This window comes from Nicotiana tabacum, chromosome 17 (genome assembly GCF_000715075.1).
Source record: "Nicotiana tabacum cultivar K326 chromosome 17, ASM71507v2, whole genome shotgun sequence".
Lineage (NCBI taxonomy): Eukaryota > Viridiplantae > Streptophyta > Magnoliopsida > Solanales > Solanaceae > Nicotiana > Nicotiana tabacum.
In genome coordinates this window covers 118614910-118641725 of record NC_134096.1, presented here as the reverse complement: position 1 = coordinate 118641725, position 26816 = coordinate 118614910, and positions in this window count along the sequence as shown.

Sequence of the window (26816 nt, the reverse complement as noted above, 5' to 3'; positions counted from 1 at the left end):
GTTTCCTTAGTTTGGCGGGGTATTACCGTCGCTTTGTGGAGGGATTTTCATCCATTGCAGCACCTATGACCCGGCTAACCCAGAAGGGTGCTCCGTTCAGGTGGACCGAGGAGTGTGAGCAGAGTTTTCAGAAGCTCAAGACAGCTTTGACTACAGCCCCAGTATTAGTATTGCCTACAGGTTCAGGGTCATACACTGTCTATGTGATGCCTTGAGGATTGGCCTTGGAGCGGTATTGATGCAGGACGGTAGGGTGATTGCCTACGCGTCTAGACAGTTGAAGGTGCATGAGAAGAATTATCCAGTTCATGATCTCGAGTTAGCAGCTATTGTTCATGCCCTGAAGATCTGACGTCATATTTGTACGGTGTTCCCTGTGAGATTTACACTGATCACCGAAGTTTATAGTACTTGTCCAGGCAGAAGGACCTTAATTTGTGTCAGCGGAGGTGGTTGGAGATACTTAAAGACTATGATATCACTATATTATACCACCCGGGGAAGGCCAATGTAGTGGCCGACGCCTTGAGTTGCCGGGCAGAGAGTTTGAGGAGCTTGGCATATCTTCCGGCAGCTGAGAGGCCCTTAGCCTTGGATGTTCAGGCCTTAGTCAACCAGTTCATGAGATTGGATATTTCAGAGCCTAGCCAGGTATTAGCTTGTGTAGTTGCTCGGTCTTCTCTTTATGACCATGTCAGGGAGCGCCAGTATGATGATCCTCATCTTCTAGTTCTTCAGGATAGGGTTCGGCGAGTTGATGCCAGAGATGTGACTATTGGTGATGACGGTGTGATGAGGATACATGGCCGGATCTGTGTTCCCCATGTAGATGGGCTTCGGGATTTGATTCTTGAGGAGGCCCATAGCTCGCGGTACTCTATTCATTCGGGTGCCGTGAAGATGTACCAGGACTTGAGGCAACACTATTGGTGGAGAAGAATGAAAAAGGACATAGTTGTGTTTGTGGCCAAGTGTCTCAACTATCAGCATGTTAATATGAGCATCAGAGACCGGGGGGATTACTTCAGAGGTTAGAGATCCCAGAGTGGAAGTGGGAGCGGATCACCATGGACTTTGTGGTTGGACTTCCTCGGACTTTGAGGAAGTTCGATGCTATTTGGGTGATCGTGGATCGGCTGACCAAGTCAGCCCATTTCATTCCGGTGCTGACTACATACTCTTCGAAGAGGTTGGCTGAGATTTATATCAGAGAGATTGTCCGCCTTCATGGTATTCCAGTATCCATCATTTCAGACAGAGGTACACAGTTCACATCACGGTTTTGGAGAGCCGTACAGCAGGAGTTGGGTACTAGGGTGGAGTTGAGCATAACCTTTTACCCTCAGACGGACGGGCAGTCTGAGCACACAATTCAGATTCTTGAGGATATGCTCCGTGCCTGTGTGATGGAGTTTGGAGGGTCATGGGACCGATACTTTCCACTTGCAGAGTTTGCTTACAATAACAGTTACCAGTCCAGCATTCAGATGGCACCGTATGAGGCTTTGTATGGTAGGCGGTTCCGGTCCCCAGTGGGATGGTTTGAGCCGGGCGAGGCCCGATTATTGGGTACAGATTTGGTCCAGGATGCCCTGGTTAAGGTGAAGGTGATTCAGGAGAGACTTCGCACAGCCCAGTCTAGGCAGAAGAGTTATGCAGACTGTAAGGTTCTTGATTTGGCATTTATGGTTGCTGAGCGGGTCTTGCTTCGGGTATCGCCTATGAAGGGTGTCATGAGGTTCGGGAAGAAGAGCAAGCTGAGCCCGAGGTTCATTGGTCCTTTTGAGATATTGCGGCAAGTTGGGGAGGTTACTTATGAGCTTGCCTTGCCTCCCAGCCTAGCAGGAGTTCACCTGGTATTCCACGTGTCTATGCTCCGAAAGTATCACGGTGATCCGACTCATGTATTGGATTTCAGCTCTGTCCAGTTGGACAAAGATCTATCTTATGTTAAGGAGCCAGTAGCTATTTTGGACAGGCAGGTCAGAAAGCTCAAGTTAAAGAATATTGCTTCAGTAAAAGTCCAGTGGAGGGGTCAGCCGGTCGAGGAGGCAACTTGGGAGACCGAGCAGGATATGCGCAACCAGTACCCTCGTCTTTTCACAGTTTCAGGTATGTTTTTATACTCGTTCGAGGACGGACGATTATTTTTAGAGGGAGAGGATGTAATGACCCGGCCGGTCGTTTTGAGAGTAATAGCCCCGATCCCCTATTAACTGTCTCCCCCAAATCTTTTTCTGCTATTGTGACTTGCCGGGATGATTGGTTTTGAGTTTCGGAGTGTTTTGCGACTCTTAGTCCCTAAATGAGAGCTTAAGCCTTAGGATTTGGACCGTAGTTGGAACTGTGTGAAGACGACTCCAGAATGGAATTCCGTCGGTTCCGTTAGCTCCGTTAGGTGATTTTGGGTTTAGGAGTATGTCCGGATTGTGTTTTGGAGGTTCATAGCTCATTTAGGCTTGAAATGGCAAAAGTCGAATTTTTGGAGTTTTGGGACGGTAGTGGAATTTTTGATATCGGGGTCGTTTTCTGATTCCGAAAGTTGGAGTAGGTCCGTAATGTTGAATATGACTTGTGCGCAAAAATTTGAGGTCAATCGGACGTGATTTGATAGGTTTCGACATCGGTTGTAGAATTTTGAAGTTTCTAGTTCTTTAAAATTGAATTGGAGGGTGATTCGTGATTTTTGCGTTGTTTGATGGGATTTGAGAGCTCGACTAAGTTCGTATGGTGTTTTAGGATTGGTTAGTATGTTAAGTCGAGGTCCCGGGGGCCTCGGGTGTGTTTCGGATGCTTAACGGGTGAAAGCTTTGACTTAGAGGAATTTCTGATTTATTTGCTGGTTCTGGTGTTTTCGCACCTGCGGTGGGGAGTCCGCAGGTGCGGCCTCGCAGAAGCGAGACTTGCAGGCGCAAATGCGAGAGAGTCGAGAATTGGCCTGGGGTCGCAGGTGCGAGGAAGTTCCGCATCTGCGATGCCCGCAAATGCGCAAGGCTGTTCGCAAATGCGCAGAAGCGGAAGGATTTTCCGCAGGCGCGAGCGCGCGGGTGCGGCCTTTTCGTCGCAAGTGCGAAGGCAGGGGGGGTAAGTGAGTTGTGCAGATGCGCACATTTTCCGCACAAGCGCACCCGCAGGTGCGAGCCCAGGTTCTGCAGGTGCGGAAATACCTAGGCAATGATTAAAACCGAAGGGCTTCGCGATTTTTATCATTTTTGGCTTTGCAAACTCGGGTTGGGGCGATTTTTGAGAGACTTTTCGAGGCATCTCTTGAGGTAAGTTCCTTGTGCTTATTTTTGTCAATAATCTTGCCTTTCCATGTATTTTCCCACCTAGTTAATATGTATTTAAGGTGGAAATTGGAAGTTGGAGGCTAGGGATTTGGAAGTTTGAATTGTGGATTGGAGGACCATTTGGTGTCGGATTTTAGTAAATTTGATATGGTTAGACTCGTGAGTGAATGAGCTTTCTAGTTTCGTGAATTTTGTCGGGTTTTGAGACGTGGGCCCCGGGGGCGGGTTTGAGCCAATTTCGAGTTTTGGCCTAATTTTGTAGTTTTTCTTGTGGGATTCATTCCATTAGCACGTATTGATGGTATTGTACTGTTTTGAATAGATTTGGGCCATTTGGAGTCGGATATTCGTGGCAAGAACGTGATATCAAGTTGATTTGAGCGGTTCGAGGTAAGTGGCTTGCCTAACCTTATGTTGGGGACTTTCCCCTTAGGATATCTTGATATTATTTGGTGTGTGGGCACCGTGTACGTGAGGTGACGAGTACGTACACGAGCTATTATTGCAAAAAAATATATATCATGTTTAACCTTTTTAAATCATAAATTGCTTCTCTTATTAATTGTACTAATATGTTTAATTGTGTAGTTTAGACTAGAAAAGCATGCTTACGTGTTTTAACTGCCTAATTGAAATTCTGTGCGTCATGTTCAGTTAAGTCCTTATTTGCCTTATATGTGTCCGGTATAAACTGTATAACTCGATATCATACCTGTCATTTCATCTTGCGTTGCATATTTAAATTGGGACTACGGACGTATTCCGGGAGATCCCCCTGTACTGCATATTTACTTTGGGACTACAGACATATTCCAGGAGATCCCCCTGTACTGCATACTTACTTTGGGACTACGGACGTATTCCGGGAGATCCCCCTGTAGTGCATATTTACTTTCGGACTACGGACGTATTCCGGGAGATCCCCCTGTACTGCATATTTACTTTGGGACTACAGACGTATTCCGGGAGATCCCTCTGTACTGCATATTCATTTGAAACTACGGGACGGTACCCCGAGAGATTTCCCACTGTGTTTACCTTGTTTTGAGCCGAGGGCTCCCTTAACTGTTAAATTTTCGAGAATTTCTTTAACTGTGTTACCGTAAATTCTACTTATATCTTTTATTGTTTAATTTATTATATTTACTCTGGTAGGGCCTTGACCTGAACTCGTCACTACTCAACCGAGGTTAGACTTGGCACTTACCGGGTACCATTGTGGTGTACTCATGCCCTTCCCTGCACATGTTTTCGTGTGCAGATCCAGGTGCGAGCTATCAGCCTCGGGGTTAGTACGTGCTGCTGATTCTAGGAGACTTCAAGGTACCTCTGCTTGCGTCCGCAGATCTTCGGAGTCCCCTTCTACTCCCTCGTCTAGAGATTTTCCTTATTATCTTCAGACTTTTGTATAGAGCTACATAGATTATAGCAGCTTGTGACTTAGTGATATTCCGGGTCTTGGGAAATTATTTTGTATATGCCGAGTGGTACTACTCTTGGCTATTTATAATATGTTGTTTATCTTTAAAATGTTGTGTTTCTTTATATTTTTTGCAATATTAGGCTTACCTAGTCGTAAAGACTAGGTGCCATCACGACACCTTACGGAGGGATAATTTGGGTCGTGACATATGACCAACCTCTTCTAGTTTTCGATGATTCCCCTGAGCACTACTACAGACCTTGATACATAGAGACATTGAGAATAAACTTTTAGAAGCTTGTGACTTGTTTCTACCTGGTTTTGGGAGTTGTAATTATTTGAATTGTAGTTTATTTATTTCAGATATTTATGATTATTACACATTGATAGGCTTACCTAGTCTTAGAGACTAGGTACCATCACGACCTCTGTCACGACCCAATTTCACCTATAGGTCGTGATGGCGCCCAACACTACAGCTAGGCAAGCCAACTAGTAAGTCAAACGTACATTGGTTAAACTTTTATTCCAAGAAAATAATAAAATACCAACTTCTACCTATGTGTGTGCCAAGACCCGGTGTCACAAGTGCATGAGCATCTAGTAGATTATACAAAACTTCAAATACTGTCTGAAATGACATAGACAGAATATAAATATAAGAAGAGACACTGGTAGCTGCAGAACGGCTCAGAAAGGCAGCTCACCACTATGCCTCGGGATGACGTGGGTATGTGATGATAGGTCCTCCACTAGTACTTGTCTCAGATCCTGCACAAAAAATGCAGCAAGTGTAGTATGAGTACGTAAACAACGTGTACCCAGTAAGTATCAAGCCTAATCTCGAAGTGGTAGAGATGAGATGGCCGACTTTGACACTCACTATGGGTCAATAATAATAACCGAAATAAAACTAGGATATTTAAATCAGCATGATTTACAGAATTTAAAATAATTTATTTAATCAGTAGAAATAATCAAATTCCTTCAAATGTAACAATTCTCAATATATTAATTAAATTTCTTCAATTCAAATAATTTCTAATTTATCAATTAAACCTCATTTACAGGAGTAACAATTAATTCCTTAACAAGCAAGAATAATAATTCATTAAATTTCAAGGATTTTTCAATTTATTAATTAGCTTCACAAGCTGAAATAAATTATTAAAGTATCGTGTAATTATTATTATTACGCACGATTTCTGCCGAGGACGTACGACCCAATCCAGAGTGTCATGTACACTGCCGAGGGACGTGCGTCGCGATCTATAGATGCATCTATCCTGCCGAGGCGTTCGGCCCGCTCTACAAGAAAGGAGGACATTTTCTTATGTGCCTCCGGAAGGAGAGTATATTTATTATAAGATAAATTTGGGAGGAGAACAATTTCTTTTAATTATTAATTGATTTAAACAAAAATTAAGCATATGAAAATTTCATATTTTTCTACTTTTCATAACAATTCACAATATATACATCAATTATTTTAATTAATAAAGAATACAATTCACACAAGTAATTCATGCTTTGAGTCTTAAACTACCCGGACTTTAGCATTAATAGTAGCTACTCACGGACTCTCGTCACCTCGTGCGTACGTAGTCCTCGCAATTAGCAACAATTATTCAATTTAATCCCTATGGGGTAATTTCCCCCTCACAAGATTAGACAAGAGACTTACCTCGTCTTGCTCCAATTAATCCACTATAAGGCCTTTTCCACAATTATCCAACTCTGTCTGGCTCGAATCTATCCAAAATAATTCGATACAATCACTAAAAATTATAGGAATCAATTTTATAAGAAAATACTATATTTTAAAAATAAAATTCCCGAAATTAATTAAAAATTCGTCCGTGGGGCCCATATCTTGGAATCCGGCAAAAGTTACAAAATCTGACAACCCATTCAATTACGAGTCCAACCATACCAGTTTCACTCAAATATGACTCCGAATCGATACCGAAATCTCAAAAATTAGTTTCTATGAGATTTCTAAAAATTTCCCAAATTTAAATCTCAAAACACTAATTTATGGTGAAAACAATGATATACTTGTATATGTAGACCAAATTCGAGTTAGAATCACTTACCCCCAATGTTTTTCCCTTGAAAATCTAACAAAAGTCGCCTCTGCTCAAGCTCAAGTTCGTCAAAAATGGCAAATGAAAATCTCAGGGAGCTCAATCTCAGGGAGCTTGATCAAGGAGCTCGATCTTGGGAGCTCGATCTTAGGAGCTGGTCATGGCCTCAATCAGGCCTCGAGCCTCGGACATGGTCATGGCCTCGATCAAGTTCGATCTTGGGTCTTGATCCTGGCCCTCGAGCCTTGCCTTCGATCATGGCCCTTGAGCCTTGCCTTCGATCGTGGCTTCGATACTGCGCCTCGTCCCTGACTTCGACTCAGGCCTCGATCGTGGGCTCGATATCTGGGCTCGATCTGGGGCTCGATCATAGACCAGAATATACAGCAGAAGGGAAAATTGCAGCAGCTTTTTAAGTCCAACTTTTGATCCGTTAACCATCCGAAACTCACCCGAGGCTCTCAGGACCTCAACCAAATATACCAACAAGTCCTAAAATATCATACGAACTTAGTCGAACCTCTAAATCACATCAAACAACGCTAAAACCATGAATCATACCCCAATTCAAGCTTAATGAAACTAAGAGTTTTCAACTTCTACATTCGATGTCGGAACCTATCAAATCAACTCCGATTGACCTCAAATTTTACGCACAAGTCATAAATTACATAACGTAGCTATGAAAATTTTTGAAACAGGATTCCGACTCCGGTATCAAAAAGTCAACTCATTAGTCAAACTTCCAAACTTAAATTCTTATTTTTAGCCATTTCAAGCCTAATTTAACTACGGACTTCCAAACAAAATTCCGAACACGCTCCTAAGTCCAAAATCACCATACGGAGCTGTTGGAATCATCAAAATTCTATTCCGGGGTCGTTTTCTCAAAATGTTGACCGAAGTCAAACTTAGCACTTTAAGGTCAACTTAAGGAACCAAGTATTTCGATTTCACCCCAAACACTTTCAAATCCCGAAACAACCATCCCCGCAAGTCATAAATCATTACAAGTACCTACAGAAAGTTTTATTTTAGGGAACGGTGTTCTAAAAGTTAAAATGACTGGTTGGGTCATTACAACCTCCTACGGAGAGAATTTGGGGTTGTGACAACCCTATAGCTAGGCAAGCCAACTAATAAATTAAACATATATCGATAAAATTTAATTCCAAGGAAAAAAATAAGACACCAAATTCTACCAATGTGTGTGCCAAGACCTGGTGTCACAAGTGTATGAGCATCTAGTAGATTATACAAAATTCCAAATACTGTCTGGAATGAAATTAGAAATAATTAAAAATACAAGAAGAGGTACTGGTAGCTGCAGGACGGCTCAGAAAGACAACTCACCACTACGCCCCTGGATAATGAGGATGTGCGATGATAGGTCCTCCACTAGTATCTGTATCAGATCCTGCACAAAAAGTACAGTAAGTGTAGTATGAGTACGTAAACAACGTGTACCCAGTAAGTATCGAGCCTAATCTCGAAGTGGTAGAGACGAGATGGCCAACTTTGACACTCACTAAGGGTCAACAATAATAAATGAAATAAATTATAATTATTCAAATCAGCATGATTCACAGAGTTAACAAAGATTTTATTCAATTAGGAGAAATAATAAAAATCCTTCAATTGCAACAATTTCCAATATATTAATTAAATCCTTCAATTTCAATAAAAATTCTAATTTATCAAATAGCTACACAAGCTGCAATTCAATTTCAATAAATTTTTAATTTATCAAATAGCTTTACAAGCTGCAATAAACTGTCCAAGTATCGTGTAATTATTATTATCAAGCATGATTTCTGCCGAAGTCGTACGATCCGATCCAAAGTTTTGTGTACACTGCCGAGGGACGTGCGGCACGATCCATAGATGCATCTATCCTGCCGAGGCGTTCGGCCCGCTTCACAAGAAAGGAGAACATTTTCTTATGTACCTCTAGAATGAGAGTATATTTATTATAAGATAAATTGAGGAGGAAGAACAATTTCTCTTAACAATTAATTAATTTAAACAGAAAATTTAAGCATATGAGATTTTCATCCTTTAATATCTTCCCTAACAATTCACAATATATATATATATATATCAAATAATTTAATTAAGTAAAATTCACAACATATATATAAATATATCAAATAATTTAATTAAGTAAAGACTACAATTTACACAAGTAATTCATGCTTTTGAGTCCTAAACTACCCGGACTTTAGCATTTAATAGTAGCTACGCACGGACTCTCGTCACCTCGTGCATACGTAGCCCCCACAATTAGCAACAATTATTTAATTTAATCACCTATGGGGTAATTTCCCCCCACAATTAGTAGAATTAATTATTAAATTTAAAGATGACATTTTGGGTCATCACAATACGGAGTTTATGAATTTAAGTTTTGTTTTTCAAATTATCTATCTTTTTCATATTTACCTTATTCTAGATAATAAATATTTATTATTTTATAAAATAAATGTTTGTACTATTTAAGGTATTGATTTATTGAGGGATACATATGTTATTTTAGAGTAATATAATCTATATTATTATAAAAGCATGAATATAATGTTGGTTTACAAAAATAACCTTATAATATTAAGCATAATAACTCACAATAAAAGGACATAACTGAAATTCTAGACATTTGTAATCCAATTAGTTTTAGGACATAATACTACAAGTTAGGAATCCTACATGATTACCTTTAGGAATTCTATTAGTACAATTAATTTAGAACATAGACATATAATACTACGTGTTAGCATGTAAACCTAATACCTTTAGGAACATGTTAGGTTTTCTATTAGTATAATTACTTTCGGGATAGAGACATATTTTTAGTCATGTTGTCACGACCCCAAATTCCCTCCGTAGGATGTCGTGATGGCACCTAGTCTCTAAGACTAGGTAAGCCTATCAATGTGGAATAATAATAAATATCTGAAATAAATAAACTACAATTCAAACAATTATAACTCCCAAAACCCGGTAGAAATAAGTCACAAGCTTATAAGAATTTATTCTCCATGTCTCTATACATCAGAGTCTAAAACAAATAGGGGAGACAACATAGTAAGATAGAAGGGGACTCCAGAGTCTGCGGACGCTGGCAGATATACCTCGAAGTCTCCTCGTACAGTTAGTTTACTGATGCCTAGTCTGATAAGATGTACCTGGATCTGCACAAAAAGATGTGCAGAAGTGTAATATGAGTACACCACAACGGTACCCAGTAAGTGCCAAGCCTAACCTTGGTAGAGTAGTGACGAGGTCAGGTTAGGCCCTACTGGAGAATAAATAATGACATGGTAAAATGTTTAAATAATATAATAAGATAAAATGATAATGGAAATGAATCAAGTAGTATGTCACATTTAATTACACCAAATAATGGCAATTAATATCTCGTGGAAACAAAACAAAATTTCCTTTTAACTTCAAGAAAATCATAACAAATAATCAAAGGCAACTGCGGCCATAAATCAATATCAACAAGGGAACTCCCGAGGTACCGCCTCGTAGTCCCAAATCATAAATAAATTCACAATATCTCATTTCCTTATCTCACTGCGGGAGCCTTCACAATTTATTTTAAAGAAAATATTTTTCCCAAAATAGCATCCCGCGTTTTAGCCATCCTTATCACACCGTATGACTTCTAGTAGTTCCCTCTACTAGCCACGCGTATCAAGCCACCCTTATCTCACCGCATGCATTTCAATACCCACACCTTATACCACCGCATGCGTATCAACATCACAATATATCACACTTTGCACCTCAAGAGCTCAATAATTTAACTTGCCAAAATAATTTAACAACAATATTTTTCCACAATAAAGAGCTCATGGCTCATGTCAAAATAATTCAACAATAATATTTTTCCACAATAAAGAGCTCACTGCTCCATCACAATGAGTACGAAAATATTACAAAACTATTCATGAATAAATAATTCAGCAAAATAATATTTCAAAATTTTTACTACGTTGCTTCAATACCAAATTTAAAAATATCAAATACCTCATATTAATAATATTTAATTTAAAGAAAATCAACTTCAAATAATGCACAAAATAAAAGAAACCAAGTTCCAACTAAACAGATAAAATAATTAGCACGAAAAGGTCAAGCAAATTTAAAATATAAACATTTAATCAATAATGAAGAATATAACAAAATAAAATAATTTAATTAATGCTCACCAGTACCTACACAATTTAAAACATAATCTTTTATATTTAGCCCGTGTACACACTTGTCACCTCGTGTACACGATTTTCCATACATTACAATTATCAATCCTAGGGAGAATTTCTCCCACACAAAGTTAGACAAGTCACTTACCTCGACTTGCTCCAATTTAATCAAGTAATATGTCTTTTCCTCGATTTTCCGACTCCGATTGACTCAAATCTAGTCATAATTAATTCGATATAGTCAACAAAAATTATAGAATCAATTCCATAAGAAAATACTACATTTTTCAATAAAAATCCAAAATTAACTCAAACATTGCCCGTGGGGCCCACGTCTCGAAATCCGGCGAAACTCACAAAATCTGACAACTCATTCAATTACGAGTCCAACCATACTAGCTTCACTCAAATCGGACTCCGGATCGACACCGAAATCTCAAAAATACGTTTCTATGAGATTTCTAAAATTTTCTAAATTTCAATCTCAAAACACTAATTAAATGGTGAAAATAATGATATATTTGTGTAAATTGACCAAATCCGAGTTAGAATCACTTACCCCAATGTCTTTTCCTTGAAAATCTATCAAAAATCGTCTTTGCTCAAGCTCCAAGTTGTTTAAAATGGCGAATGGGACGACGCCCCCTTGTTTTTATAACTTACAGATCTGTCCAGGTTGATCTCGATCATGGAGTCCGATCCTGGACCTGGATCATGGGAGTCCGATCATGGGGAGTCCGATCATGGGGAGTCCGATCATGGGGTGCCTCGATCTTGGGCTACCTCGATCTTGGGCTGCCTCGATCTTGGGCTCGATCACACCCCAGAATTTCCAGCAGCAGAGAAAAATTGCAACAGTTGTTGTAAGTCCAACTTTTGATCAGTTAACCATCCGAAACTCACCCGAGGCCCTCGGGACCTCAACCAAATATACCAACAAGTCCTAAAACATCATACGAACTTATTTGATATCTCAAATCACATAAAACGACGCTAAAACCACGAATTATGCTCAAATTCAAGCTTAATGAAACTTAAAATTTCCAACTTCTACATTCGATGTCGAAACCTATCAAATCAAGTCCGATTGATCTCAAATTTTGCACACAAGTCATAAATGACATAACGGAGCTGTGAAAATTTTCAGAACTAGATTCGGACCCCGATATCAAAAAGTCAACTCCCCGGTCAAACTTCCAAACTTAAATTCCTATTTTAGCCATTTCAAGCCTAATTTCACTACGGACTTCCAAATAAAATTCCGATCACGCTCCTAAGTTCAAAATCACTATACGGAGCTGTTGGAATCATCAAAATTCTATTCCGGGGTCGTTTGCACATAATTCGACATCCGGTCACTATTTGAACTTAAACTTTTAATTTTTCATCAAAATTCCATATCTCGGGCTAGGTACCTCGGAATTTGATTCCAGGCATACGCCCAAGTCCTAAATCACGATACGGACCTACCAAAACTGTCAAAACACTGATCCGAGTCCGTTTGCTCAAAATGTTGACCAAAGTTAACTAAGTTGAGTTTTAAAGCTCTAATTCACATTTTAATCCATTTTTCACATAAAAACTTTCTGAAAAATTTTACGGACTGCGCACATAAGTCGAGGAATGATAAATAGTACTTTTTGAGGTCTTAGAACACAGAATTAATTATTGAATTTAAAGATGATATTTTGGGTCATCACACATGTAATCTTAATACTTTTAGGATATACTTCTTAAAAATTTCTATTACTAATTTAATTTGAAAACTTATTATAATGTGCTATTACTAATTAAATTTGAGAATGTATTATATTATCCAAATTTATTCAGAAAAAGGAGAGCATATATTATTATAAAAGCACGAATACAATATTGATAGACCAAAATAGTCCTAAAATATTAAATAGAAGAACTCATAGGAAAGAACATAACTAAAATAACATAATTTTTTGGACTACAAGACCTTCTATGTTAATTTTTAATATTTAATATTTTAAAATTAATAAATTTTATCTATTAAAGTCTTATTAAAAATATGTAGGAAGGTTTAATAAAATCAATTTCATAAGAACCCTCCATATTGACAGTGCATTACCACTCCATAATATCCAATACTAAGAGAAAATAAAAGTAATATTAAATGGATTGCATAAAGCGTTGAAATTGAGAAAAAATATCCCCATAATATATTTTTATATTAATATTTAAACTATTTTCCTACTCAAATAATATAATTTTTAATCAATCTTTTGTGTAATATTGAAAAATATACCCAATTATTAAACAACAACTAAGAAAATATTCAAAAATATAAATGTGTGAGAAATAGAAAGAAAAATGGTTGGTAAGAGTCAATACCACTAATGATTCTGCAAACATAAAGATCTAAAAGTGGAATGTCAGATCGATCTTTTTACTCTTTGAAAAGAAAATTTATGGTGGATAAAATTATAATTAAGATTAAATCTTCAAAATAAGAGATGAACTAATATTAAGAATCTGAAACAACATAAAATAAATTATTTTTTGTGTTAAGACCAAATAATTAAATCTTTCAATTAATTATTTAGCAAGAGAATCCAATTTAATTATTTTTTAAATTTATCATATGATTTAAATTATTTTTCAAGTTAAGAAAGATCTTAGGGTACATAAATTTATTCCATAAAAAGAGCATTAGAGATTGAAAAAAATTAGAAGACAAAGTAAAAAATGTTATTATAGTATTGAGAATCAAACGGCCATATAAGTGTATGTTGAAGCACAATCAAAGCTAAATCCTAAACAAGAACAAACTTTCAAGACTATATTATAAAGAGTTAACTCTTATAGCGAGATTATCCTTTGTAGATAACTCCGACGGAATTGAAGTAATATTTCTATGTCATGCATTACTTGCAAATGTCAAATCAAGAGGCATGATACTATTAGCAATAATAACAAATAGATTTGATATACCTCTTCAAACAACTGAAATAACCATCATAAATATATCAAAGCAGATCAACAGTGCAACCCAACCCATTAGGTAAGCCAATTACCAGCTATCCAATTTCAATAATAATTATTAAAGCAATTTAAATAAATAAAGGTCTTAATCTTATACAATCCCCAAGAACTGGTAGTACAAATCACGAGCTTCTAAGAATAGAGTATACAAAGCGGAAATGAAATAAATACATAGTCTATTTGAATAATACATAAACAGAGATTTTATAAATCTAAGGCTACCCTGAACAAGAGGCAGCTAAAACAGGAACGCAGGTACATCTTCAAATCCCACAACCATCGAGCACAGCAACAACAACAGCCAACATCTACACGCAATGTGCAGAAGTGTAGTATCAGTACAACCGACCTCATGTACTGAGTAAGTACAAACCTAGCCTTAGGTTGAAAGTAGTGACGAGCTTGTACCAAGGTCGGGTCCAAAACCACTAGTCCATAACAGTCCATAACAACATCAAGCAAATAATACCAAAAGTAATCTCAGAGATAAAATGCTCAGCAAAATCACGATTTCGAAAATAATAGTTCTTCCTTTCAAGTACATCAGTGGAAACCCAAATCGTTTACGGAAAATATGAATAAGTTTGAAAACAGTAATTTTTCCAAAATCCTTTCAATAATAAATAAAATATCTCATTTTCTTTTTAGATAACCAGTGTAAAACAAATGCATCACTATGCCCATCTGTCAACATGTGTGAGAAATCATGAATAATGTGATACCGTGCAGCATGAGGAAAACACATCTCTATGCATGTATGTCATGTGTGCATGTCAATGCAATGTATCTCAGAGATTGTACTCATGTACTCACACTCTCAGAGTACTCAATCTCACTGTATCTCATTCTCTCTCACTATGCTCAGCACACTCAATCACTCAGCTCTACAATACCTACTGGCGTGTAGCCCGATCCCTGTTTATAGTCGACTGTGCTCACTAGGGGTGTGTACAGATTCATGAGGGGCTCCTACAGCCCAAGCGCTATAAGCACGGACAACTCACGTGCTGCACGGACAACTCACGTGCTGCACGGACAACTCACGTGCTGCACGGACAACTCACGTACTGCACGAACAACTCATGTGCTATAATAATATCTGGATCCGCACGGACAACTCACATGCTATAATAATATCTGGATCCGCACGAACAATTCACGTGATGCACGGACAATTCACGTGCTACAATAAAGCCTATAAGGCCTGCTGCAGGCGGGCAGCCCCGATCCACATAATAATCCTCACAATCAGGCCCTCGGCCTCACTCAGCCATCAATCTCTCCAGTCTCTCTCTCATGGGATCACAATGCCATAAAAATAGCCCAAAAATGATGATATGATGTATCAATAAATAACAACAAAGACTGAGATATGATGTGTAATGACATGGATATGACTGAGTATAAATTTTCAATTTAAAACAAATAATTCACAGCAATATGACCTCTGTGGGTCCCAATAATACTGGCACATAGCCTCAACATGATTTTTATTTTGCTTTCCAGCTCAATTTCTTTAACACATAAAACTGCATGGAAAATGCCAAGATTATTTAACTATAAAATTCCACAAAAACAATTATGTTATAATTTCTATAGTGCACGCCCACACGCCCTTCACCTAGCATGTGCGTCACCTCCCAACAATTCACATAATACATATATTCAGGGTTCATACCCTCACCTCCAAGATTAGAAGAGTTACTTACCTCGAACAAGCCAAATCCAATGTCGAGCAAGCTAAACAATGCTCCAGAAATCCCATTATGCGCGTATCAACTTCCAAACGGCTTGAATCTAGTCATAATTAATTTGATTTAGCCCACAAAATTTATAGGAATGAATTCCATATCAAAATACTAATATTTCCACAAAACTCCGAAATTACGCCCCAAAAATCACCCGTGGGGACCACATCTCGAAATCCGATGAAACTCACAAAATACGACAACCCATCCAATCACAAGTTCAACCATACTAATTTCACTCAATTCCGACTCCGAATCGGTATTCAAACTCGAAAAATTCGTTTTGTGATATTATAGAAATTTTCTTCTATTTCTCTTGTAGATTCGATAATCTTACACCAAAAATGAAGATTAATTCATGGAATATAATCACAAGGGAGTTAAGAACACTTACCCCAACTTGTGTGAAAAACTTCCTCTCCAAATTCGCCCGAACCGAGCTCCAAAATGTCCAAAATGAGAAAAATGTCGGAACCCTCGTTTTTAACACTGCCCAGGCATTTTCGCACCTGCGGTGCCTGGGCTCGCACCTGCACATCCTCTTTTGCGGACAAATATGTGCGCCTGCGGAAACAGCAAGCCTTCCAAAACCTCGCATCTGCGGGCTCGCAGATGCGCATTCCCCTTCGCACCTGCTGTCGCCTCACGCCAGCCCCAGTCCGCATCTGCGCCAACACCTTCGCACCTGTGACCTCGCAGATACGGCAAATTCCTCGCACCTGCGAGCACTGCCCAGTTCCACACTTGGCCGCTTCTGCGACTGATCTCGCGCACATGGGGCTTCGCACCTACGATCAAAAGCTTCGCAGGTGCGATGACACCTGTAGGCAGCAACCCCAACATTTTCTTAAGTCTAAATTTGATCCGTTAACCATCCGAATCTCACCCGAGCTCCTCAGAACCCCGTCGGAACATACCAACAAGTCCCATAACATAACACGGACCTACTCAAGGCCTCAAATCACACCTAACAATATCAAAATGACGAATTACACCTCAATTTGAAATCATTGAACTTTGAAACTTCAAATTCTATAACTTGTGCCGAAACACATCAAATCACGTCCGATTGACCTCAAATTTTGCATACAAGTCACATTTCACATTACGGACCTATCCAATTTCTAGAATCGGATTCCGACCTCGATATCAAAAAGTCTATCCCCAGTCAAACTTCCCAAAAATTCAACTTTTGGCATTTCAAGCCTAATTCCACTACGGACCTCCAAATAATTTTCCGGACACGCTCCAAAGTCCAAAATCACCATACAGAGCTATTGGAATCATCAAAATTAAATTTCGAGGTCGTTTACACATAAGTCGACATCCGATCACTATTTTAACTTAAGCTTTAAACCTTGGAACTAAGTGTTCCAATTCCTTCCAAAAACTCACCGGGCCCAAACCAATTGCCACGGCAAGTCACACAACAACTGTAAAGCCCAATTTGAGCAGTAAATGGGAAAACGGAGTTGTAATACTCAAAACGACCGGTCGGGTCGTTACATGAAATAACCATCATAAATATATCAAAGCAGAGCAATAGTGCAAAATTTATAAGAAAAAAAAAATTGATAATATGGGATGAAGCGCTTATGGTCCTAGAGATATATTGAATAATACTAGTAAACCATTTGGTGAAAAACTAATGGCTTGGAAGGTGATTTCTGTCAAGATCGGCGAAAGTAGAGACTGTAAAAACTAGCTTGCCAAAATTATACTTATTGGCCTCAAATGAAAATCCAGTGTTCAGTAACTTTTTGGTTCGTGTTAGAAAACGAAGAAGAGAATCTAATAAAAGATGATTTGGTTCATCCAGAACACTTGGTTATCAATCTCAATTATAACAGTAGTGCATTTAATAAGAAAAATATTTCTATCAATAGATTAAAATGCAATTTGTACAAATTGCATAATAGAAATTAAAAACCTATCTTCGCTTGTAGAAATGAATATGTTGATCAACTAAATAAAAGGTTGATTGCGAAATTTTATGGTAAAAATAAGATATTTTTTAGTTTTTGACTCAACGGAATATGATACCAACAATTACTACCAAGAAGAATACTTAAATACTTTAATAACAAATGGCCTTCTACCACACAAGTTTTTTGTCAAGTTTATTTTTTCTTATGTATGTCAGTGTCACTGTATATGAAATAGACTAAGTTAAAATTGATCTTCCATTGCATATAGATTTATTTTGAAGAAAACTATGCCTGTCATGCTACTGAAAAACTTAGATACACTGAATAGCTTATGTAATAGTACATAGATGGTATATAGAAGTTTTGATAATAATGTCACACATGCAAAGATTATGATACTGGCCAATGTGCTTCTAAGTATATTTTTATCCCCCAATTCAGCTTCTGTCTTCCGAAACTAAAGAATATCCTTTTAAATTTGTGTAAAAATAATTTTCGGTATGTTTATGTTTTGCAATTATAATAAATAAAGAACAAGGACAAACATCCTAAATATTGGACTATATTTATCGCAATATATTTTGCTGTTTCAAGAGGAATATCAATATCGACAACAATAGTTCTGGTTATGGCAAAGCAACCAAAACATTAGAAAGAAACATACACAAAAAATCATCTACAAAGAAGTGTTCGGTAAGATACCATCAAATTAAATACTTTTAAACTATAATACGTAATTATCTAACTAACATGACTAAATTGATCATTTGTGTAAGTTCTAATGAGGATGTCCTTTTATTTTGAATTCATGTATTATACTAATGTAATAATATTTTTTGGCTTCCAGATGATTTAAATGGTTAAATCATCACGTGCCATTATTAACGTGCAACTCATGTTCATAGATACTAGTTCTTTTAAATGTATCTATTCTTTATGTCCACGTAATTCTTGATTATTTTCGATAGTACATATTTAAATAGTGGAGATTTATCTAAAAGTATTAAAATTGTTTTAACTCAGACGATTGAAATGAGTTTCAAAATTATCATAAACTGTCATGACCCCAAATTTCTTCCATAGGATGTCGTGATGGCACCTAGTCTCTAAGACTAGGTAAGCCTATCAATGCGGAATAAAAATTTAAATCTGAAATAAATAAACTACAATTCAAACAATTTCAACTCCCAAAACCCAGTAGAAATAAGTCACAAGCTTCTAAGAATTTATTCTCTATGTCTTTGTACATCAGAGTCTAAAGCAAATAAGGAAGACAATATAGTAAGATAGAAGGGGACTCCGGAGTTTGCGGTCGCTGGCAGATATACCTCGAAGTCTCCTTGTACAGCTAGTTTACTGATGCCTGGTCTGATAAGGTGTACCTAGATCTGCACAAAAAGATGTGCAGAAGCGTAGTATGAGTACACTACAGCGGTACCCAGTAAGTGCCAAGCCTAACCTCAATAGAGTAGTGACGAGGTCAGATCAGGACCTACTGGAAAATAATAATTGCATGGTAAAATGTTTAACAATATAATAAAATAAAATGACAATGGAAATGAATCAAGTAGCATGTCACCATTTAATTAAACAAAATAATGGCAAATAATATCACGTGGAATCAAAACAGAATTCCTTTCAACTTTAAGAAAATCACAACAAATAATCAAAGGCAACTGCGGCCATAAATCAATATCAACAAGGGAACTCCTGAGGTACCGCCTCGTAGTCCCAAATCATAAATAAATTCACAATATTTCATTTCCTTATTTACCGCGGGAGCCTTCACAATTTATTTTATAGAAAATATTTTTCCCGAAATAGCATCCCGCGTTTTAGCCATCCTTACCATACCGCATGACTTCTAGTAGTTTCCCCTACTAGCCACGCGTATCAAGCCACCCTTATCTCACCGTATGCTTTTCAATACCCATACCTTATACCACCACATGTGTATCAACATCACAATATATCACAATTTGTACCTCAAGTGCTCAAATAATTTAACTTGCCAAAATATTTCAACAACTATATTTTTCCACAACAAAAAGCTCACGGCCCATGCCAACATAAACTATCAATAATATTTTTCCACAATAAAGAGCTCACGACTCCATCACAATGAGTACGAAAATCATACAAAAATATTCAGGAATAAATAATTCAGCAAAATAATATTTCAAAATCTTTAATACGCTTTCAATACCAAATTTAAAAATGTCAAATACTTCATATTAATAATATATAATTTAAAGAAAATCAACTTCAAATAATGCACAGAATAAAAGAAACCAAGTTTAACTAAACAGGTAAAATAATTGGAAGGAAAAGGTCAAGCAACTTTAAAACATTAAATCAATAATGAAGAATATATCAGAATAAAATAGTTTAATTAATGCGCAACAGTGATCTACACAATTTAAAAATATAATTTTTCACATTTAGCCCGAGTACACACTCGTCACCTCGTATACACGACTTTCAACACATTATAATTTATCACTTCAATACCAATCCTAGGGGAAATTTCCCCCACACAAGGTTAGATAAGTCACTTACCTCGACTTGCTCCAATTTAACCAAGTAGTATGCCTTTTCCTCGATTTTTCGACTCCGATCAACTCGTATCCAGTCATAATTAATTTGATACAGTCAAATAAAATTATAGGAATCAATTTCATGAGAAAATATTGTATTTTTCAATAAAATCCAAAATTAGTTCAAAAATCGCATGTGGGGCCCACGTCTCGGAATCCGGCAAAACTTATAAAATCCGACAACCCATTCAATTACGAGTCCAACCATACCAGTTTCACTCAAATCCGACTCCGAATCGACACAGAAATCTCAAAAATTTGTTTTTATGAGATTTCTAAATTTTTTCCAAATTTCCATCTCAATACACTAATTAAATGGTGAAAATAATGATATATTCGTGTATATTGACCAAATCCAAGTTAGAATCACTTACCCCAATGTCTTTCCTTGAAAATCTATCAAAAATCGCCTCTGCTCAAGCTCCAGTTTGTTAAAAATGGCGAATGGGACGAAATCCCCTCTTTTATAAATCTGCCTAGGCAACCTTCGGAACTGGGCCTCGATCGTGGCTTCGATCATGGCCCTCGAGCCTAGGCCTCGATTGTGGCTTCGATCACAGGATCGAGCCTGGGTCTTCGTTCATGGCATCGATCATGGCATCGAGCTTGGTCCTTCGATCATGGCCTCGATCCTGGCATCGAGCCTGGGCCTTCGATCATGGCCTCGATCATGGCATCGAGCTTGGGCCTTCGATCATGGTTTCGATCATGGCATCGATCCTGAGCCTTTGATTATGGCCCTCGAGCCTTATCTTCAATCATGGCTCTCGAGCCTACCTTCGATTATGTCTCTCGAGCCTTACCTTCGATCCTCGGCTAGATTTCTAGGCTTAATTTCTGGCCTTTGGGCTCGACTTCTCGGCTCGATTGCTTAGTAGAAGAAAATTTGCAGCAGCTGTTTAAGTCCCCCTTTTGATCTGTTAACCATCCAAAACTCACCTGAGGCCCTCGGGACCTCAACCAAATACACCAACAAGTCCTAAAACATCATACGAACTTATTGGAAACCTCAAATTACATCAAACAACGCTAAAATCACAAATCATGCTCCAATTCAAGCTTAATGAAACTTAGAATTTTCAACTTCTACATTCGATGTCGAAATCTATCAAATCAAGTCCGATTGACCTCAAATTTTGCACACAAGTCTTAAATGACATAACGGAGCTATAAAAATTTTCGGAACTGGATTCCGACCCCGATATCAAATAGTCAACTCCCCGGTCAAACTTCCAAACTTTAAATTCCTATTTTAGCCATTTCAAGCCTAATTTCACTACGGACTTCCAAATAAAATTCTGATCACGCTCCTAAGTCCAAAATCACCATACAAAGCTGTCGGAATCATCAAAATTCTATTTCGAATTCGTTTTCACATAATTCGACATCCGGTCACTATTTGAACTTAAACTTTTAATTTTTTATCAAAATTCCATCTCGGGCTAGGGACCTCGGAATTTGATTTCGGGCATACGCCCAAGTCCCAAATCATGATACGGACCTACCGGAACTGTCAAAATACTAATCCAAGTCCGTTTTCTCAAAATGTTGACCAAAGTCAACTCAGTTGAGTTTTAAAGCTCTAAATCACATTTTAATCCATTTTCACATAAAAACTTTCCGAAAAATTTTACGGACTGTGCACGCAAGTCGAGTAATGATAACTAGTGCTTTTCGAGGTCTTAGAATACAAAATTAATTATTAACTTTAAAGATGACATTTTGGGTCATCACATTCTCCACTTCTAAAACAAACGTTCGTCCTCGAACAGAGTTAGAAAAAGTACTTGTGCTGGTGAATAAGTGTGGATAACAGCTACGCATATCATGCTCGGTCTCCCAAGTCGCCTCCTCGACCGGATGACCCCTCCACTGAACCTTTACGGAAGCAATGTTCTTTGACCTCAGCTTTCGAACCTGCCTATCTAAAATAGCCATTGGTTCCTCAACATAAGATAGATCATTGTCCAACTGAACCGAACTGAAGTCTAACACATGAGACGGATCGCCGTGATATTTCCGAAGCATAGAAACATGGAATACCGAATTACTGCAGAAAGACTAGGTGGTAGTGCAAGTCTGTAAGCCACCTCTCCAACTCTTTCAAGAATCTCAAAAGGCCCAATATACCTAGGGCTCAACTTTCCCTTCTTCCCGAACCTCATCATACCCTTCATAGGCGAAACCTAGAGCAAGACCCGCTCACCAACCATGAATGCAACATCACGAACCTTCCGATCCGCATAACCCTTCTGTCTAGATTGGGCTGTACGATGTCAATCCTGAATCAATTTAACCTTTTCCAAGGCATTCTGAACCAAGTTTGTACCCAATAGCCTAGCCTCGCCCGGTTCGAACCAACCCACTAGAGATCTGCACTACCTACCATACAAGGCCTCATACGGAGACATCTGAATGCTCGACTGGTAACTGTTGTTGTAAGAAAATTCAGCAAGTGGTAAGAACTGGTCTCAAGCACCCCCACGAAGCATATCCTCCAGTATCTGAATAGTGCGTTTGGACTACCCATCTGTTTGAGGGTGAAATGCTGTACTCAACTCCACATGAGTACCCAACTCTCGCTGTACATCTCTCCAAAACCGTGATGTAAACTGTGTACCCCGGTCAGAGATGATAGATACCGGTGCACCGTGAAGTCTGACAATCTCACGAATATATACCTGAGTCAGCTGCTCTGAAGAGTAAGTAGTAATCACAAGAATGAAATGAGCTGATTTGGTCAATCTCTCCACAATCACCCAAACTGCATCAAACTTCCGCTGAGTTCGTGGAAGCCCAACAACGAAATCCATAGTGATCCGCTCCCATTTCTATTCTAGAATCTCTAACTTCTGAAGCAATTCACCCGGTCGTTGATGCTCATATTTCACCTGTTGACAATTTAGACACCGAGCTACATACCCCACTATGTCTTTCTTCATCCGCCTCCACCAATAGTGCTGTCTCAAGTCCTGATACATCTTTGAAGCACCCGGATGAATGAAGTACCATAAACTGTGAGACTCCTGGAGAATCAACTCACGCAAACCATCTACATTAGGCACACATAGTCTGCCCTGCATCCGTAATACATCGTCATCTCCAATAGTGACTTCCTTGGCATCACCGTGCTGAACTGTGTCCTTAAGGACAAGCAGATGGGGGTCATCGTACTGACGCTCCCTGATACGATCATAAAGAGAAGACTGAGAAACCACACAAGCCAAAACTCGGCTCGACTCAGAAATATCCAATCTAAGAAATTGATTGGCCAAGGCCTGAACATCCAAGGCTAAAGGCCTCTCTACTACCGGTAAATATGCTAAGCTACCCAAACTCTCCGCCTTACAACTCAAGGCATTGGCCAGTACATTGGCCTTCCCAGGATGATAGAGAATGGTGATATCATAATCCTTAAGCAACTCCAACCATCTCCTCTACCGCAAATTAAGATCCTTATGTTTAAACAGATGCTGTAGACTCCGGTGATTGGTGTAGACCTCACAATGGACACCTTACAAATAATGCCGCCAAATTTTTAAGGCATGAACAATAGCTGCTAACTCCAGGTCGTGGACCGAATAATTCTTCACATGTACCTTTAACTGTCTGGACGCGTAGGCAATCACCCTACCGTCTTGCATTAACACTGCGCCGAGACCAATACGCGACGCGTCACAATACACAGTATAAGGCCCTGAACCTGTAGGTATTACTAACACTGGGGTTGTAGTCAAAGCTGTCTTGAGCTTTTGGAAGCTCTCCTCACATTCCTCGGTCCACCTGAACGAATCACTCTTCTGAGTCAATTTGGTAATAGATGCAGCAATAGAAGAGAAACCCTTTACAAATCAGCGATAATACCCTGCCAAACCAAGGAAACTCCGGATTTCCATAATTGAGGACGGTCTGGACCAACTCTGCACTGCTTTAATCTTCTTCGAGTCTACGTTGATCCCCTCGCACGAAACTCTATGGCCCAAAAATCCCACCAAATCAAGCCAGAATTCACACTTTGAAAATTTTCATATAACTTCTTTTCTCTCAAAGTCTAAAGCACAGTCCTCAGGTGTTGTTCATGACCTTACCGACTCCGGGAATACACTAGAATGTCGTCAATAAATACAATGATGAAAGAATCAAGATAGGGTTGAAATACACTATTCATTAAGTGCATAAATGTTGCTGGGGTGTTGGTTAGCCCAAATGACATTACAAAGAACTCATAATGACAATACCGAGTCCTAAAAGCAGTCTTTGGGATATCTGGCTCCCGAATCTTCAACTGTTGATAGCCTGAACTCAAGTCGATCTTAGAAATACACTCTGGCACCCTGAAGCTGACCAAATAGGTCATTGATACATGGTAATGGATACCTATTCTTCACTGTAACTTTGTTCAGCTGACGGTAATCAATACACATCCGCATAGAACCATCATTCTTTTTTACAAATAAGATAGGAGCACCCCAAGGCGATACACTAGGCCGAATGAAGCCCTTATCAACCAATTCCTGTAACTGTTCTTTTAATTCTCTCAACTCTTCTAGGGCCATGCGATATGGTGGGATAGAGATGGGCTGAGTGCCCGATAAAAAATCAATGCCAAAGTCAATATCCCTGTCGGGTGGCATACCCGGAAGATCCGCTGGAAATACATCAGGAAAATTGCTTACTATAGGAACTGACTCCACAGTAGTAGTATCAACACTAACACCTCTCACACAGGCCAAATACGCACCACACCCCTTCTCAACCATTCGTTGAGCTTTAAGAAATGAAACAACTCTGCTAGGAACATGATCCGATGTACCTCTCCACTCTAACTGCGGTAGACCTGGCATAGCCAACGTCACCGTCTTGGCGTAACAATCAAGAATAGCGTGATAGGGTGACAACCAGTCCATGCCCAAAATAATATCGCAATCCACTATACAGAGCAATAATAAATGAGCTCTGGTCTCAAAACCACTGATAACAATTAAACACGACCGATACACACAGTCCACAATAATAGATTCACCCACGGGTGTTGACACATAAACAGAAGAACTCAAAGAATCAAGTGATACGCCCAAATACAGAGCAAAATAAGATGACACATAATATAAGTGGAGCCTGGATCAGATAAGACTGATGCATCTCTTTGACAGACTGGAATAATACCTGCGATAGCAGAATCGAATGTAACAGCCTCTGTCCTAGCAGGAATGGCATAATATCTGGCCCGGTCTCCCCCTCTAGGGCGACCTCTACCTGTCCGACCTCCACCTCTAGCTGGCTGTGTAGGTGGAGTGGCAACTGGTGTAGTAATCATGGCCTGAGAAGCCTGAGGGCCCTGTGGAATAGGTAGGGCCTGAGAAATCCGTAGAGGTGCACCCCTCCTAATTATGGGGCAATCCCTCATGATATGATGAGTGTTACCACACTCAAAACAAGCCCTCGGAGGACGTGGCTTCTGGGACTGGCTCGGGCCTGATCGACTAGACTGCCCGCTGAAAGCACCCCATACAGGAGGTACAATAGACACTGGCGGTGCATAATATGGAACCTGAGGTCTGGGAGTAGCTGGAATACCACTAGAACCTAGAAGTGCTGAATGAATAGGACAACTCACATAACCTCTACCATGACGGGCTGCAACTGGGGCACGAGAATTATTATATGTGCCAGAATCTTGGGGTCTCTTAGCTTCCCTCTCCCGGATCTGCATACCTTCCAATCTCCTAGCGATTGACACCACATGTTGGTATGTGATATCCATCTCTAACTCTCGGTCCATACTGTATCTGATATTGGGGTGGAGACTCTCAATAAATCTACGAACTCGCTCTTGAACAGTAGCAACTAAGGCTGGTGCATGCCTCACCAAATCACTGAATCAGACCGCATACTCTGACACGATCATATAACCCTGGTGCAGCTGCTCAAACTCTGCGTGCCATGCATCTCTAAGACTCTGAGGAACATACTCCCTTAAGAACATATCTAAAAATTGAGTCCAAGGGAGTGAAGATGCCTCAGCAGGACTATCTAACTCATATGCCCGCCACCACTGGTAGGCTGCTCCTCTAAACTGGAATGCCGTGAAAGAAACCCCACTGGAATCCACAATACCCATAGTACGAAGAATACAGTGACATTCCTCCAAAAAACCCTGAGCATCCTCTGAAGCTAAGCCGCTGAAAGTGGGAGGGTGGTACTTCTTGTACCTCTCGAGCCTGAGTTGCTCCCCCTCTGAAACTACCGTCCTAATCTCAGGCCGAACTGGGATAACTGGCTGCATTGGTATAACCTCTGGAGCATGGTCAACTTGGGCCCGTGGTTCGGGATTACGGGCAGCGGGAGTCTGTGCTCCTCCCCTGACCTGAGATGTGGCAAGAGCAAGTGGAATTAACCCTGCCTGAGCTAGAGTGCCAAACATGATCAAAAACTGGGCAAAGGTCTCCTGAAGTGCAGGAGTAGTAACATGTGTCTCAGGTGCCTGCTCTCTAACTGGAGCTACTGGTGGCTCTGGTGCAGCATC